At 39.7% G+C, this 17,942-nt stretch overlaps 1 protein-coding gene across 1 annotated transcript in view; it reads right to left on the bottom strand.

Annotated features, from left to right (window-relative positions):
* Positions 1–17,942, bottom strand: part of SLC9A7 (solute carrier family 9 member A7) — a 145,945-nt gene that overhangs the window by 107,472 nt on the left and 20,531 nt on the right. The window lies entirely within an intron of this gene.

Genomic DNA, 17,942 nt, shown 5'->3' with positions numbered 1-17,942 from the left:
CAAGGCCCACAAAGACCTGGCATCTGCCACCTCTCCAGTTTCACTTTCTACCACCATCTGGCCCTCACACATAAACACTCGTCCTATTCAACACCTCAGAGACGGACTTCCCTGGCTGTCCAGTGGTTAAGACTCTGCACCTTCCAATGCAGGGGATGCAGGTTTGATCCCTGGTCGGGGAACTAAGATCCCACATGCCACGCAGCGTGGCTAAAAAATAAAATAAAATAAAAAACAAAAATACACCTCAGAGTGCCCCTCACTCACCTTGCTATCATCCTGACAATGATGTCCTCCAAGACCTTCCTCACAGCATTGGCAGAGAGGAGAAAAGGAAAAAAAAGAGAGAGAGAAAAAAAGGAAGACAAGAAAAATAGAGAAGAAGGGAATCTCAGCTAAGGGGGCCTCTCATCCAAATAAACCCTGGGGATCTCTGAGATGATGTATCAAAGCAAAACCACCTACACATACAGACTGCCAAGACTATATCCTGAATTCCCAGAGCAAAATCTCTCCAAAAAGTGATAAAGCATCATATGAGTGGATGTTAAAGATGAAGTCTCTTGATACACGAAAACCCAAACTTAGGAACAAACAGATTGAAGAAAGGACTTCAAATCGCATTCCCACAAGATGATTAGCTCTGGTCCAAATACATATGATGATATTAATAGTGCTTTTAAAATATATTTCCTGTGTTGGTTATCTTACTGATCCTATTTGAAGATATAATTTGACTTAACTTTGAGTTGATCTTACAAAATTCTAGTAAATATTTTTATTCTTAAATGAGTTTAATATAACAGCCTGCTTAGGTTCAAGTGTTCCAACAGATAATGTTCTTTTCACTTCTAAAATTAAATTACTCAATGAGAACTGCCAGAAAGAGACTTTATTAATAATTCTCCAGAATGATAGAGAACACACAAGATATGTTTCCATTTTACCACTCTAATCAGCTAGCAGAAGAGTGGAATTTTCAAAGATGCAAATAGTTCACCTCGGTCGTGTTACCCTGGATAGAAATCAGAGCTGCAAGAGAATAGGAGACTGAGGGAAAAGAGCACATCCCTCAGCCTCTGGTTTCTCTGGCTTACAAATCTAGAGCAAATGGTCCTCTTCCTTTAAATTCATCCATTCAGCTTCCAAGAAATAAGTAAGTTAGCTTTGAAATTCAGTTTCCTGTAAAGTCATCTTCAGATGCTTCACAGTTTTAAATTATTATAAGTATCACAACACAGCTTGGATTCCAAAGTGAAGGGCCAGGATTGAGAAAAGACCCTCCCCTCCATGCATCACCATCCAACCCACTGCAGACTATAGAGACTCTCAGTCAGCCAGTATTGGAGCCATCACGAAGAAGGCCATCACGGGCCTTGCCTTTATGGACCTTGTGGTCTAGTGCAGGTAGGGAGGAGTAGCCAATAAAAAAGTAAATCAAGGGCTTCCCTGGTGGTGCAGTGGTTGAGAGTCCGCCTGCCAATGCAGGGGACACGGGTTCGTGCCCCGGTCCGGGGAGATCCCACGTGCCACAGAGCGGCTGGGCCCGTGAGCCATGGCCGCTGAGCCTGTGCGTCCGGAGCCTGTGCTCTGCAACGGGAGATGCCACAACAGTGAGAGGCCCGCGTACCGCAAAAAAAAATAAAATAAAAAAGTAAGTCAAGAGAAGAGATGATTATGTATTGTGCTAAGTGCTGTCAGTGAAAGCAGTTGGTGACATGCACCAACAAGGGGCACTTTTTTTTCCATTTTGCTTCCTACATTCTCAATAAACGTATAACTTCATGGTTTGGACTATTAATTGCACAAACATTAGAACAAACGTGGATTTTCTATTCTAGTCTAAGGGTTGATAAACCAAAAACCTATTTTGATGATCCTGTGCTCTATGAAAAATTGCCTCTGTTTTTTTTGTGGAGGGGTGGGTGACTGGGTACCAGGATCAGCAACAGTCTTAGTGGTACTTCGTTACAAAATGCAAAGGTGTTCCACACATGAGTAGCCTATGAACACAGGTTTCAAAATAAGCATAAAGCCTTAACTTAGAGTTTAATTATACTTTAGAGTCATCACTACCTTAATGTTTAAACATCTGTTTAAGTCCTCCTAATAAGGGGGAAATGCCTGTTTGTTTATGGCTTTTCTAAATATAAATGCAGTGATCTATGGCTTTAAAAAAACACTTTGTTACAATGTTAGTTAATCTAGCTAATAAGAGTTATTTGCAGAAAATGGAACATAAGAGAGAGTAATAGAGTTTTTTCATGTACAAGTAAAAACTGTTTCCTTCCCAAATCTTAGTTACCCGAATTATTCTAAGATTATTTGTAAAATAATCTTTTATCAACCCCACTTATGACATTTAATTTAAGCATTTCACACAAAGAATTGGAGTATTAAAGAAAGTAACCAAAAAAGAGATAGATGCTGATCACAAAGTCTTTTCACAGGCACATATACCAATAAAACCATGAAAAAGAGCATTAAATAAGTGATCTGAGTGCTCCAAAACTTTATATACAAAGTTACTCCTTTGTGTCTGTGGGTCATTGTAACAATGAGACTGCAATTTACTAGATGCCATTCACAAGTTCTGCTGTAGGCTCAAAGCAGAGGTATGGGGGGGGTACCTCCAGAAGATTCTTCCACAGTAAGCAGTAACCTTCTGTCATTTTAGGCCACCACACAGAAATAACTGTCACTCACAGCTTCAGTCACAGAGTGGGATGTATCATGCTTCATTCGGTACAAAATAGGACAATGAAAATACCAATAACTCGATCAATACTGTGGACAAAATAATTGTTGCCTGCCATTTCAGTAAACAAAGAATGTTGCCTGCCATTCAGGTACCCAAATGTTGCCGGCCACCCTGAGGGGAATTCAGGATGGGGGAAAAACAGGATACTGGCCCTAAATAGTTAAGACGCATATCAAAGGAATAATTTGATATTATCAATAAGCATAGACTCCGACACCTTTCCACACATAGAAAAGCATACTAAAACCTCAAGTTAAAACATAACTTGAGGGCTTCCCTGGTGGCGCAGTGGTTCAGAGTCTGCCTGCCGCTGCAGGGGACACGGGTTCATGCCCCGGTCTGGGAAGATCCCATATGCCGCGGAGCAGCTGGGCCCGTGAGCCATGGCTGCTGAGCCTGCACGTCCGGAGCCTGTGCTCTGCAAAGGGAGAGGCCACAACAGTGAGAGGCCTGCGTACCGGAAAAAAAAAAAACATAACTTGAGGTGTCTGTTTTTTGTGATCAGCAGTAATCTTTTGATGTTCGACTACACGGTTTTTTTGGTTGGTTTGTTTGGGATTTTTTGTTTTTTGTTTTTTTAGCAAAAACTCCTATATATATATCCTGGCTCCTCCCTTACCTCTTTGATTCAGTTCTTCAGAGAGCCTGTGAGAGGCTGTCTCCAAGTAAGGTCTCGAAATAAAACATAATTCTCAATTCTTAGGTTCTGTGGGTTTTTTTCAGTTGATAATATATTTCAGCAACCCCTGGTCAGCCAGCAGTGAGAGGAAGCTGAAGTGCTGTGATAAAACATCAGGCTGCTTGCAATGTCGACCTAGAAACCAAATCACTGCTTTGTAGCAAAGAATAAAAATCATGATACAAAAGCCACATTCAATCTACCCACCTAGCAAAAGAAAGATGAATAAAATACATAAATCACTACCACACGTAACTGGAGGACTTGATATGAGAAGTAATATATTACATTGGGTTGGCCAAAAAGTTCGTCCAGGTTTTTGGTAGCATCTTACAGAAAAACCCAAACGAACTTTTTGGCCAACCCAATAAAATAATATAATGTGGTATTATAAGGCTCATCTTGGAAAAGGAACAATTTGCTTTCTTTGCTGTGACTAAAGGGCCTGGGTTGGGCAGTCCATATATTAACAATGAGATTTCTCATAAGAAAAGGCAAAAAACCTCAACAGAGCAATGTCTGAAGCCCTGAGCCAGCCCCAAGTGCACACCCATTGCTCAGACCTTGCCTGGGTTTCCTCCCAAAGCAAACTCCCTCACTCTCCTATGAAGAGGCGAAGCAGGAGACTGCAAAAGCATCACAGCTGTGAGCCCTGCAAAAGATGCCAAGAGGAACTTTGAGGAAAGGGCTGCCTCAGTAGCAGAGGGCGTCAACAGATGTGAAGTGAGGCCCTATAACTGTAGCATAAGCCTTCCCTTGGCTTGTACAGGGGTACAATCCAAGGGGTAGGTGCTCTCCTCACCCATGTAAGGAATCTGTGCTCCCCAGAAACTGCCCAAAGACATAACTGTACAGCTGTAACCTGCATGAGCATTCTGACTCAGTCATCAACGATAACCTTAAAAAAAAAACTACTAATTCCATTCTTTTGCTATGATGAAGAATGCAGAAGAGAAGCTAGAGGAATTGGAATGGTTCAAAGCAGGGATTCTGGAGCCAGACTGCCCGGGTTCAAATCTCAGCTTAAGGGACTTCCCTGGTGGTCCAGTGGTTAAGAATCTGCCTTCCAATGCAGGGGACGCGGGTTCAATCCCTGGTCAGGGAACTGGAATACCACATGCCTTGGGGCAACTAAGCCTATGCGCTGTAACTACTGAGCCCACGAGCCACAACTAGAGAAAGAAGCCCGTGCACCACAACGAAAGATCCCGCATGCTGCAAAGAAGATCCTGTGTGCTGCAACTAAGACCCGATGAGCCAAATAAATTAATTAATTAATTAATTAAATATTTTTAAAAATCTCAGCTTCACCGTTTACTAAGCTGGATGACCTCAGCCAAGTTACTTCTTTTTGCCTCAATTTTCTCATCAGTAAATGGTAAATGGCATTGCGTTGTTATGAGGAACTGAGTTCATATTTATAAAGTGCCCGGAATAGTACTTGGCACATATTGAGAGCACTGTTTATTAAATTTTTAATTAAAATTTAAAAAATAAAATAATGAAATAAAATAGTTTACACAGCTAGGAAGAACCCCTGACCCCATTCAGACCTCTCATCAGAGCTGTAGTTGGAGTTCTGCTCTCTCTTCTGCCCCAGACCACTTAACAGAACTGCTAACGGGAGTCTCAGTGCCATGATGGGTACAGATATTCACTATTCTCACCTTCTCGTTGCTATAACCCTGATTCAGGTCCTCCTCATCCCCAACACAACCACTCTAAAGGCATCTCCCCAGCTGGTATCACTAACCTCTCATTCCCAGGCGTAAGTGCAGTCGCAGTGATGGGTTCAAGCTTGCAATCAGACTCCCAAGACCCAAACAGGTTTTCAGTTAATATAACATTTACTTCGCTTTAGAGTAGGATATGGACAGGAAATACATCAGGGACAGCAGCTTCATCTCCATGGGAAGCCCAGAAGGCATCCCAGTACACAGTTCTTCTGTCCCCTCACCCACACCGGTGGTGAATGACTGCCACAGTGGGAGCCAAGATGTTCAGGGGTCTTGTTGAGACACCACAGCCCCTTTTCCCATCAGTCTTTTATACCATCCTCTGCAGGCTAAAGGTCCACACTCCAACTGACACCTCCCCAAGCCAGGTGCAGCTCCATACAACAACCGAGGCAGACACAATATCCCCCAATTATCTTAACTCGACCGTTTCCAAAGACACAGAGTATGGGAGACCAAGATCATTCTTAAGGCAGGTCTAAATCAACCCAAACCTTTGCTCACAAATGCCAACCCATCTTTTAACAGAACACAGCCTCAAAACTCCAAAAGGGCAAATGAGGTCCACAAAGGATTCTGTTCCCTGAATCCTATGTTTCCTGTGTTATGCCCTACATTGATGCCCACATGCCCTAACCTCAGCCACACAGCCTGACCTGGCTTTCGGTGCACCATAGACAGTTGTGTTCAATTCAGTGTCAACTCCTTGGGTGCAGAACCTTTTCTTTATTTCCTCTTCCCACTACTCGGCACTGCAGCATAGTCTCTTAAACCTGAAAAACTCAGCAAAACATTAACTGCATTTAAGCAACTAATGAAGCTGGGTCATCCAAAGAAGACATACAGATGGCCAAGAGGCACATGAAAAGCTGCTCAACATCACTAATTATTAGAGAAATGCAAATCAAAACTACAATGAGGTATCACCTCATACCGGTTAGAATGGGCATCATCAGGAAACCTACAAACAACAAATGCGGGACAGGGTGTGGAGAAAAGGGAACCCTCTTGCACTGTTGGTGGGAATGTAAATGGACACAGCCACTATGGAGAACAGTATGGAGGTTCCTTAAAAAACTAAAAATAGAACTACCATATGACCCAGCAGTCCCACTACTGGGCATATACCCAGAGAAAACCATAATTCAAAAAGATACATGCATCCCAATGTTCATTGCAGCACTATTTAAAAGCCAGGACATGGAAGCAACCTAAATGCCCATCGACAGACGAATGGATAAAGAAGATGTGGTACATATATACAGTGGAATATTACTCAGCCATAGAAAGGAACGACATTGGGTCATTTGTAGAGACGTGGATGGACCTAGAGACTGTCATACATAGTGAAGTAAGTCAGAAAGAGAAAAACAAATACCGTATGTTAACGCATATTTGTGGAATCTAGAAAAATGGTACAGATGAACCAGTTTGCAAGGCAGAAATAGAGACACAGATGTAGAGAACAAACGTATGGACACCAAGGGGGGAAAGTGAGGGTGGGGTGGTAGTGGTGGGATGAATTGGGAGATTGGGATTGACATTTATATACCAATATGTATAAAATAGATAACTAATAAGAACCTGCTGTATAAAATAAAACTCAAATAAATAAATAACATAAAGCTGGGTCACAATTATTCTGCTACAGTGAAGGAATGCTACGTCATTTTCTCAGTGTCTGGATGACAGTGAGGACACACATGAAATGTTAAAGACCGAAAGCCTAATCCAAACCACTCTCTCGATTTTTCTGTTTCTCTTGATGGAAGAAGCAGCTCCAGAGGGATCATAAAGCTAATTTCTTAATAACCTCCTCCACATAGCACTCCCATAGCATTCCTTGTGAGAAGGGTCTGTGTCCCTGTACAATAAATAGCCACAAATACTTGGGTAGTCAACATACGACTTAATTTTGTGAAAATCATGGTTGGGCTTACTTGGGTCTCTTTATGGAAAGATTGAAATCTGTAATTAGTAAACAATACCAAAATAAACACAAAGAACTAATCAATATAAATGAGGGATGTCCCAAAGTTTGACTCAGGCACAAATCAGCTTCAGTCTTCAGAAGTAACTGAACGTCTCCCTCAATGGCATTTTGGGTATTCCTTAACTGTTAGTGATCAACGACCATGTGATAGCAAGATATAGAATGTCATCACATGTGACCAGCATATCAACATGAGTAATATAAACAAGGCATGCCTTTTGTATTTATTATAAAGTCTATTTGTAATTTGGAGTACAGATTGCCTTATGTGTTTTACATGTAGAAATTCTACCAGTCTCTTGAGTGATATATTCATCTTTATTATTGTAAAAATAAGTGTTGATAAATGACTAGGAGAGCTGTTGATTTTATATACAAAACAGTTAACTTATTAATAATGCATTAAGGGGACGCGGGTTCGTGCCCCGGTCCGGAAGGATCCCACATGCCGTGGAGCGGCTGGGCCCGTGAGCCATGGCCGCTGAGCCTGCGCGTCCGGAGCCTGTGCTCCGCAACGAGAGAGGCCACAACAGTGAGAGGCCTGCGTACCGCAAAAAAAAAAAAAAAAAAAAAAAAAGTAAAAAAAAAAAAAGCATTAAGATGGACACAAAAAGTACAAACCATAAAGGGAAAAACTGACAAATTGGACTTTATCAAAATCTAAAACTTCTACTCTTCAAAAGGCACTGCTAAGGAAATGAAAAAAACAAGCCACAGACAGGGAGAAAATACTGCAAACCCCTTATCTGATAAAGAATTTGCACCGAAAAAATATAAAAGCACAACTCAAGAAGACCAAAAGAAAAAAGAAGATTAAAAATGGGCCAAAAAATATGAACAGAGCACAACAAAGTATACAGACTGCAAATAAGCACAAGAAAAGAAGTTCCACATCATTGATCATTAGGGAGATGCAAATTAAAACAACAATAAGATACCACTTCACACTAGAATGGCTAAAATTAAAAATTCCTAAATAAGAAAAATTGGTAAGGCTGTGGAGCAATCTTCCACACTGCTGCTGGGAATGCAAAATGTTCAGTCCCTTTGAAAAAGGTTGCCAGGTTTTTCTAAAGTTAAACATACACTTATCATACAACCCAGAAATCTCACTCTTGGGTGTTTATCCAACAGAAATGAAAACACATGCCCACACAAAGACGTGTAGGCAAATGTTCAGAGCAGCTTTATTTATAATACCCAGAACTGAAAACAACCCAAATGTTCAACGAATGGTGAATGTGCAAGTAAACCATGATACATCCATGCAATGGAATACTGCTCAGTAATAACAAAGAAACAGACTACTGATACACACAACAACATGGATGAATTGCAAAAGTATTTTGCTAGGTGAAAGAAGCTAGACACAAAAGGGTACCTAATATATGACTTCATTCACTTGAAGTTTTAGAAAAGGCTAAACTATAGGGACAGAAAACAGACCAGTAGTTGCCGAGGGCTGGAGTAGGAGGAGGGCATGCTCTGCAAAGATGCACAAGGACTTTCTGGGGGGATAGATGTTCTATATACTGATTTTGGTGGTGGTCACACAAGTGTATGTGTATGGGAAGACTCACCAAACTCTATACATAAAAAGAACGAATCTTATCATATGAAAGTATATCTCAATAAGCCTGACTTTTAAAAAGGAATATATTAAGAAATAAACAGGTAAACAGTGAAGGTTGAATGAACAGTGCAATCACTAAATAACTTAAGGAAAAACAATATATCTGGTTAAATCAAAAAATATCTAAAAGTTTAAGTAACAACACAAGATACAATAATAGACATTAGGTTATAATTCTAATCTTTGTAGAATTGTTTGGTACCATTAACATCACAAAACAGACTTCTAGAGTTGCATCTAATTTTTAGTTATCTCTTCGGTATCACACAAATACGACCTAATGAACTCCCCCATGCAATCTAGCAGCTGACAGTGCTGAGAAATTACACTCTGTAATGTCAAACTTTGAAAACATGACAACTGACATTTTTAATAAAACTGCAATAATAACGCATCCCTGAATAAAATATAGATTTAGTAAACTCAGAGATTCACTTTAAGTTGGTGATACTTTGGTTTGGTGTTGGCCAAATACGAATTTTCAACACTTGCCATTCAACAATTAGCCAAAATAGTTATTCAGTGTTATCTCTAATACAAGTGATCAATCTGTTAACTTTAAGGATGCCAAGTTTTTGGTTCATGACAAGCCAGCCTCCACCAAACCGATATCAAAATACACTCTGGGTTTTGCCTTCTCTGCCTGCAAGCACTTATGCTAACATCTACACTAGAAACCCTAAGCCATTTTCAGTACTTTGATTTGTTTACATTAATTTTCAAGATACTTCATTTCAAGGTAGAAATGTAGTAAAAAGCATTTGACAATTTTCAGGAAATATCCTGGGCTGTGAAAATGAGAGTAAAGAAAATAAAAAATAATGTGGCTAAGCCAATTTAAATGAAAAGTATTCCAGAACAACAATACAATTTAAAGATATAATGGACAAGAAGACCTCATTTATAATATTAACAAAAACATAAAATATCTAGGTTTAAGGTTAACAAGAAAGGTGCAAAACTTAAGAGGAAAACTCAAAAATACTCCTGAAGAACACAAGAGTCTTGAAAAATAGAAAGGCATAGGAGGTCCTTGAATAGTAAGAATCAACACGGTAAAAATTATTCTTCCCACACTGATTCATAAATTCAATGCTATCCCATTAAAAGTACCAATAGGCATTTGGGAACTAGAGAATTCTAGAGTCATATGCAAAACTAAACAGACAAGAACCGGGAAAACTCAAGGGGAAAAATGAGCAATGAGGGACATTAGCCCTAACATATTTTAAAATATTCTAAGGGCTGAAACCATTGGAACTATTTAATACTGGTACAGTAATAATATTGATGGCATTAATTCATGAATAGAATCATACCAATGGAACAGAAAAGAAATTTAGGGTATGATAGAGAAGGCATCTCAAATCAGCAGGGTCGATATGAACTTTTTAGTAACTGGTGATGGTACAACTAAGTAGATATTTGGGGAGCATCTTTCTAACAATGAAGTCCAGACATCTTAAGAGTAAAAACTGAAAACTTTGACTACTTGATAGCAAAAATAACAAACTTCTAAGAGGAGGAAAACACATAATCAAGATTTTTTAAAAAAAAGATAAACTGAAAAAAATAGTTGCAACCCATCACAGATAAGGGGGCTAATCTCCCTAATATATTAAAAAGGTCCTACATGGAAGCAACCTAAGTGTCCATTGACAGATGAATGGATAAAGAAGATGTGGCACATATATACAATGGAATATTACTCAGCTATAAAAAGAAATGAAATTGAGTTATTTGTAGTGAGATGGATGGACCTAGAGTCTGTCATACAGAGTGAAGTAAGTCAGAAAGAGAAAAATACGGTATGCTAACACATACACATGGAATCTGAGAAAAAAAAAAAGGTCTGAAGAACCTAGGGGCAGGACAGGAATAAAGACACAGACATAGAGAATGGACTTGAGGACATGGGGAGTCAGAAGGGTAAGCTGGGACGAAGTGAGAGAGTGGCATGGACATATATACACTACCAAATGTAAAATAGCTAGCTTGTGGGAAGCAGCCGCATAGCACACGGGAGACCAGCTCGGTGCTTTGTGACCACCTAGAGGGGCAGGATAGGGAGGGTGGGAGGGAGACGTGAGAGGGAGGAGATATGGGGTTATATGTATATGTATAGCTGATTCACTTTGTTATAAAGCAGAAACTAACACACCATTATAAAGCAATTATACTCCAATAAAGACATTAAAAAAAAAGTCCTAGAATCAAGAAAGAGACAAGTCCATAAGGAAAAAATATGTAAAGAATATAAATAGGCAATTCACAAGAAAAAAATATAAATGGCTCTTAACCTTTTGAAAAGATATTCATCATTATTTATAAGAGAAATGCAAATTAAATGACACTGAGATACCATTCTTATCTCTCAAATTGACAAAAATCCAGAAGTTTGACAACACATTCTTTTGGCAAGACTGGGAAAATGGGCACTTTCATTGCTGGTAAGAGTGAAAAATAGTACAACTTCTAATGAAAAGAATCTGGCAATATCACCCAAAATTGCAAATGTATTTACCTTTTGAGCCAGCAATCTTACTTCTAGGAATCTATCCCACAGATACAACCACACATGTACAAGATGTTCAAGGTTATCCAATGCAGTATTGCTTGGTGACAGTAAGCCTGGAAACCATCCTAGCGTCCAACACCAAAGGACTAAATTATGGTACATCCACACAATAGAATACCTTGCAGCTATAAAAGAAACGAATGGGGAAGACTTCTTTGTTCTAATATGGCAACATCTCTAGGATAACTTAAATGAAAAACACAAGATGCACTACAGGACACATGGTATATACTACCTTTTATGGAGGAAGGGTGGAAATTAGAACATATATTTGTTATTTGCTTATATTTATGTGAAGAAATACAGGAAAGACAAACAAAAGTGGTTACTACAATGTCAAGGAGAAATGAATATAGAGGGACGCAGCATACATTTTCCTTTTTTTAACATCTTTATTGGAGCATAACTGCTTTACAATGTTGTAATGGTTTCTGCTGTATAACAAAGTGAATCAGCTATACATATACATATATCCCCATATCTCCTCCCTCTTGCATCTCCCTCCCAGTTTCCCTATCCCACCCCTCTAAGTGGTCACAAAGCACCAAGCTGATCTCCCTGTGCTATGTGGCTGCTTCCCACTAGCTATCTATTTTACATTTGGTAGTACATATAAGTCCATGCCACTCTCTCACTTCGTCCCAGTTTACCCTTCCCCCTCCCCATGTCCTCAAGTCCCTTCTCTAAGTCTGTGTCTTTATTCTTGTCCTGCCCCTAGGTTTATCAGAACCAACTTTTTTTTTTTTTAGATTCCATATATATGTGTTAGCATATGGTATTTGTTTTTCTATTTCTGACTTACTTCATTCTGTATGACAGACTCTAGGTCCATGGACCTCACTACAAATAACTCAGTTTCATTTCCTTTTATGGCTGAGTAATATTCCATTGTATATATGTGCCACATCTTTATCCATTCATCTGTTGATGGACACTTAGATTGCTTCCATGTCCTGGCGATTGTAAATGGTGCTGCAATGAACATTGTGGTACATGACTCTTTTTGAATTATGGTTTTCTCAGGGTATATGCCCAGTAGTGGGATTGCTGGGTCATATGGTAGTTCTATTTTTAGTTTTCTAAGGAACTTCCACACTGTTCTCCATAGCAGCTGTATCAATTTACATTCCCACCAACAGTGAAAGAGGGTTACCTTTTCTCCACGCCCTCTCCAGCATTTACTGTTTGTAGATTTTTTGATGATGGCCATTCTAACCAGTGTGAGGTGATACCTCATTGTAGTTTTGATTTCATTTCTCTAATGATTAGTGATGTTCAGCATCCTTTCATGTGTTTGTTGGCAATCTGTGTATCTTCCTGCAGAAATGTCTATTTAGGACTTCTGCCCATTTTTCGATTGGGTTGTTTGTTTTTTGCTACTGAGCTGCTTGTAAAATTTGGAGATTAATCCTTTGTCAGTTGCTTCGTTTGCAAATATCTTCTCCCATTCTGAGGGTTGTCTTTTGGTCTTGTTTATAGATTCCTTTGCTATGCAAAAGCTTTCAAGTTTCATTAGGTCCCATTTGTTTATTTTTGCTTTTACTTCCATTTCTCTAGGAGGTGGGTGAAAAAGGATCTTGCTGTGATTTATGTCATAGAGTGTTCTGTCTATGTTTTCCTCTAAGAGTTTTACAGTGTCTGCCCTTACATATAGGCCTTAATCCATTTTAAGTTTATATTTGTGTACGGCATTAGGAAGTGTTCTAATTTCATTCTTTTACATGTAGCTGTCCAGTGCTCCCAGCACCACTTACTGAAGAGGCTGTCATTTCTCCCTTGTATATTCTTGCCTCCATTAGCAAAGATAAGGTGACCGTATGTGCGTGGGTTTATCTCTGGGCTTTCTATCCTGTTCCATTGATCTATATTTCTGTTTTGTGCCAGTACCACACTGTCTTGATTACTGCAGCTTTGTATTATAGTCTGAAGTCAGGGAGCCTGATTCCTTCGGCTCCATTTTCCTTTCTCAAGATTGCTTTGGCTATTTGGGGTCTTTTGTGTTTCCATACAATTTGTGAATTTTTTTGTTCTAGTTCTGTGAAAAATGCCACTGAATCTATAGATAGCTTTGGGTACTACAGTCATTTTCACAATGTTGATTCTTCCAATCCAAGAACACGGTATACCTCTCCATCTGTTTGTATCATCTTTAATTTCTTTCATCAGTGTCTTATAGCTTTCTGTGTATAAGTCTTTTGTCTCCTTAGGTCGGTTTATTCCTAGTATTTTATTCTTTTTGTTGCAATGGTAAATGGGAGTATTTCCTTAATTTCTCTTTCAGATATTATATCATTAGTGTATGGGAATGCAAGGGATTTCTGTGCATTAATTTTGTATCCTTCAACTTTACCAAATTCATTGATTAGCTCTAATAGTTTTCTGGTAGCATCTTTAGGATTCTCTATGTACAGTATCATGTCATCTGCAAACAGTGACAGTTTTACTTCTTCTTTTCTGATTTGGATTCCTTTTATTTCTTTTCTTCTCTGATTGCTGTGGCTAAAACTTCCAAAACTATGTTGAATAATAGCAGGGAAAGTGGGCAACCTTGTCTTGTTCCTGATCTTAGAGAAAATGGTTTCAGTTTTTCACCACTGAGAACAATGTTGGCTGCGGGTTTGTCATATATGGCCTTTGTTATGTTGAGGTAGGTTCCATCTATGCCTATTTTCTGGAGAGTTTTTATCATAAATGGGTGTTGAATTTTGTCAAAAGCTTTCTCTGCATCTATTGAGATGACCATATGGTTTTTCTCCTTCAATTTGTTAATATGGTGTATCACGTTGATTGACATGCATACATTGAAGAATCCTTGCATTCCTGGGATAAGCCCCACTTGATCATGGTGTATGATCCTTTTAGTGTGCTGTTGGATTCTGTTTGCTAGTGTTTTGTTGAGGATTTTTGCATCTATGTTCATCAGTGATATTGGCCTGTAGTTTTCTTTCTTTGCGACATCTTTGCCTGGTTTTGGTATCAGCGTGATGGTGGCCTCGTAGAATGAGTTTGGGAGTGTTCCTCCCTCTGCTATATTTTGAAAGAGTTTGAGAAGGATAGGTGTTAGCTCTTCTCTAAATGTTTGATAGAATTCGCCTGTGAAGCCATCTGGTCCTGGGCTTTTGTTTGTTGGAAGATTTTTAATCACAGTTTCAATTTCAGTGCTTGTGATTGGTCTGTTTATATTTTCTATTTCTTCCTGATTCAGTCTTGGAAGGTTGTGCTTTTCTAAGAATTTGTCCATTTCTTCCAGGTTGTCCATTTTATTGGCATATAGTTGCTTGCAGTAATCTCTCATGATCGTTCGTATTTCTGTGGTGTCAGTTGTTACTTCTTTTTCATTTCTAATTCTGTTGATTTGAGGCTTCTCCCTTTTTTTCTTGACGAGTCTGGCTAATGGTTTATCAATTTTGTTTACCTTTTCAAAGAACCAGCTTTTAGTTTTATTGATATTTGCTATTGTTTCCTTCATTTCTTTTTCATTTATTTCTGATCTGATCTTTAAGATTTCTTTCCTTCTCCTAACCTCGGGGTTATTTTTGTTCTTCTTTCTCTAATTGCTTTAGGTATAAGGTTAGGTATCTGTTCCCCGCCCAGGCAGCAGGGGGTTAAAACAGTGGCTGATTAGGGGGCTCTTGCTCATCCAGGCCTGGGGGAGGGAGGGGTATTGTGGTTATAATTGGAATGCGGGGCGGGCCTGCAGTGGCAGAGACCAGCATGACGTTGCAACAGCCTGAGGCGCGCTGTGTGTTCTCCCAGGGAAGTTGTCCCTGGATCACGGGAGCCTGGCAGTGGCGGGCCGCACAGGCTCCCGGGAGAGAAGGTGTGGATAGTGACCTGTGCTTGCACACAGGCTTCTTGGTGGCTGCAGCAGCAGCCTTAGCATCCCATGCCCGTCTCTGGGGTCCGCGCTGATAGCCGTATCTCATGCCTATCTCTGGAGCTCATTTAGGCAGTGCTCTGAATCCCCTCTCCTCACACACCCCGAAACAACGGTCTCTTGCCTCTTTGGCAGGTCCAGACTCCTTCCCAGACTCCCTCACGGCTAGCTGTGGCGCACTAGCCCCCTTCAGGCTGTGTTCGCGCAGCCAACCCCAGTCCTCCCCCTGGGATCTGACCTCCGAAGCCCAAGCCTCAGCTCCCAACCCTTGCCCATCCCAGTGGGTGAGCAGACAAGCCTCTCAGGCTGGTGAGTGCTAGTCGGCATGGATCCTTTGTGCAAGAATGTCTCTGCTTTGCCCTCTGCACTCCTGTTGCTGCGCTCTCCTTCGTGGCTCCGAAGCTTCCACCTGCCCATCCCCCGTCTCCACCAGTGAAGGGGCTTCCTAACGTGTGGAAACTTTTCCTCCTTCACAGCTCCCTTCCAGAGGTGCAGTCCCCATCCCTATTCTTTTGTCTGGTTTTTCTTTTTTCTTTTGCCCTACCCAGGTACGTGGGAATTTTCTTGCCTTTTGGGAAGTCTGCAGTCTTCTACCAGCATTCAGCTGGTGTTCTGTAGGAGTTGTTCCACATGTAGATTTATTTTTGATGTATTTGTGGGGAGGAAGGTGATCTCCACGTCTTACTCCTCCGCCATCTTGAAGGTCCCACTGGGGCATACATTTTCAATGTGTCTCCTTTAAGTTTCTTTTCTATTTGGACCGTGTAAATGTATTACCTATTCAAAATTTTTAAAATATTTGCAAAAGAGAGTCAGGAAGGGCAAAAACTAACAATAAAATTATTAAGAGCTACATATACTTGTTATAAAACTATATAGACTATTTAAATTATAACGAAATTTCTTTTGCTGTTGTTGAGTCCAACTTCAATTACTTTTTGGTCAGAGAACGTTCTTTATGACTTCAATCTTTTAAAATTTAATAAGACTTGTTTTATGGCCAAGCATATGACCTATTCTGTAGAATGTTCCATGTCTGCTTAAAAAGGATGTGTGTTTTACTGTTGCTGGGTAGACTGTTCTATAAATGCCAGTTAGGTCAAGTAGGTTGATGGTGTTGTTTAAATCTTCTGTACCCTTGCTAACTTTTTATGCAGGTGCTCTTTCAATTACTGAAAGGTATAGAAGTCCCTACCCATTATTGTTGAATTGCATCTCTCTTTTCAAGTCTGTCAATTTTTGCTTCATGTGTTTTGGAACTGTTTTTAGGTGTGTACACATTCATAATTTTCATATCTTCCTGAGGGCATTATGAAGTGTCCCTCTTTATCTACAATAATATTTCTTATCTTAAAGTCTATCTTGTCTGATAACATAGCTACTCCACTGCTTTTATGATTAGCGTTAGCCGGAATGTATTTTTCCATCCTTTTACTTTCAACCTCTGTGTGCATGTGCGTGTGTGTGTGTGAATCTAAAGCGTAGTTCTCAGCAGGGAGCAATTTTTGTCCCCCGAGTGACATCTGGCAATAGCTGGAGAAATTTATGTTTATCACAACTGCATGGCTACTACTGACATGTAATGGATAAAGACCAGGGATGCTACTAAATATCCTACAATGCACAGGATAGCCCCCATAACCAAGAATTATCCAGTCCAAAATTTCAATGGTACAAGGTTGATAAACCTCATCTAAAGTATGTCTTTTAGATAGCATAGAGTTGAATCTCAATTTTTTTTCCCTAGTGTGACAATATCTGCCTTTTGATTGCAGTGTTTAGTCATCACATTTAATGGCTGGGTTTATGACTGCCACATTTGCTATTTATTTTCTATGTTTCATGCCATTTTGGTCTTTCTCACTGCTTTCTTGTGTGCATGCACATGCTTTCTCTGTCTGTCTGTCTGTCTCTCTCTCTCTCTCTCTCTATATATATATATAATTTGTGTGTATGTGGAATTTCAATTCCTTTTTTTTACTATATTTTTGAATTATTTTTTATTTCCATAGTGGGTGTTCCAGGGATTACAATAGTCATCTTGATCGCAATCTACTTCAGTGTGATGCTAATTTAATTCCAGTAAAATATTGAAACTTTCTTTGATTGTAGCTCCATTTCCATGTGATTCTCTACTGAAACGTAATGAAAACATTCCATTTTTAAAATGAATTGTGATGGGCAATGAAAAGTGGATACTGTACAATAATGTGGAACGGAAGAGATCATGGGGCAAGCGAAATGAACCACCATCAACCACACCAAATGCCGGTCTTCATCCAAAGAAGGTAAGGTGTATATGGTGGGATTGGAAGGGAGTCCTCTATTATAAGTTCCTTCCGGAAAACCACATGATTAATTCTACAAGTACTGCTCCCATTTAGACCAACTGAAAGCAGCACTCGACAAAAAGCATCCAGAATTAGTCAAAAGAAAATGTATAATCTTCCATCAGGATAACGCAAGGCTGCATGTTTCTTTGATGACCAGGCAAAAACTGTTACAGCTTAGCTGGGAAGTCCTGATTCATCTGCTGTATTCACCAGACATTGTACCTTCAGATTTCCATTTATTTCAGTCTTTACAAAATTCTCTTAATGGGAAAAATTTCAATTCCCTAGAAGACTGTAAAAGGCACCTGGACCAGTTCTTTGCTCAAAAAGATAAAAAGTTTTGGGAAGATGG

This window comes from Delphinapterus leucas, chromosome X, assembly GCF_059928025.1.
Source record: "Delphinapterus leucas isolate spDelLeu-1000000601 "Yukka" chromosome X, BTC_Dleu_Yukka2, whole genome shotgun sequence".
Classification (NCBI taxonomy): Eukaryota; Metazoa; Chordata; class Mammalia; order Artiodactyla; family Monodontidae; genus Delphinapterus; species Delphinapterus leucas.
The sequence above is the reverse complement of the archived record's forward strand: the minus strand, read 5'-3'. Positions and strand labels throughout refer to the sequence as shown.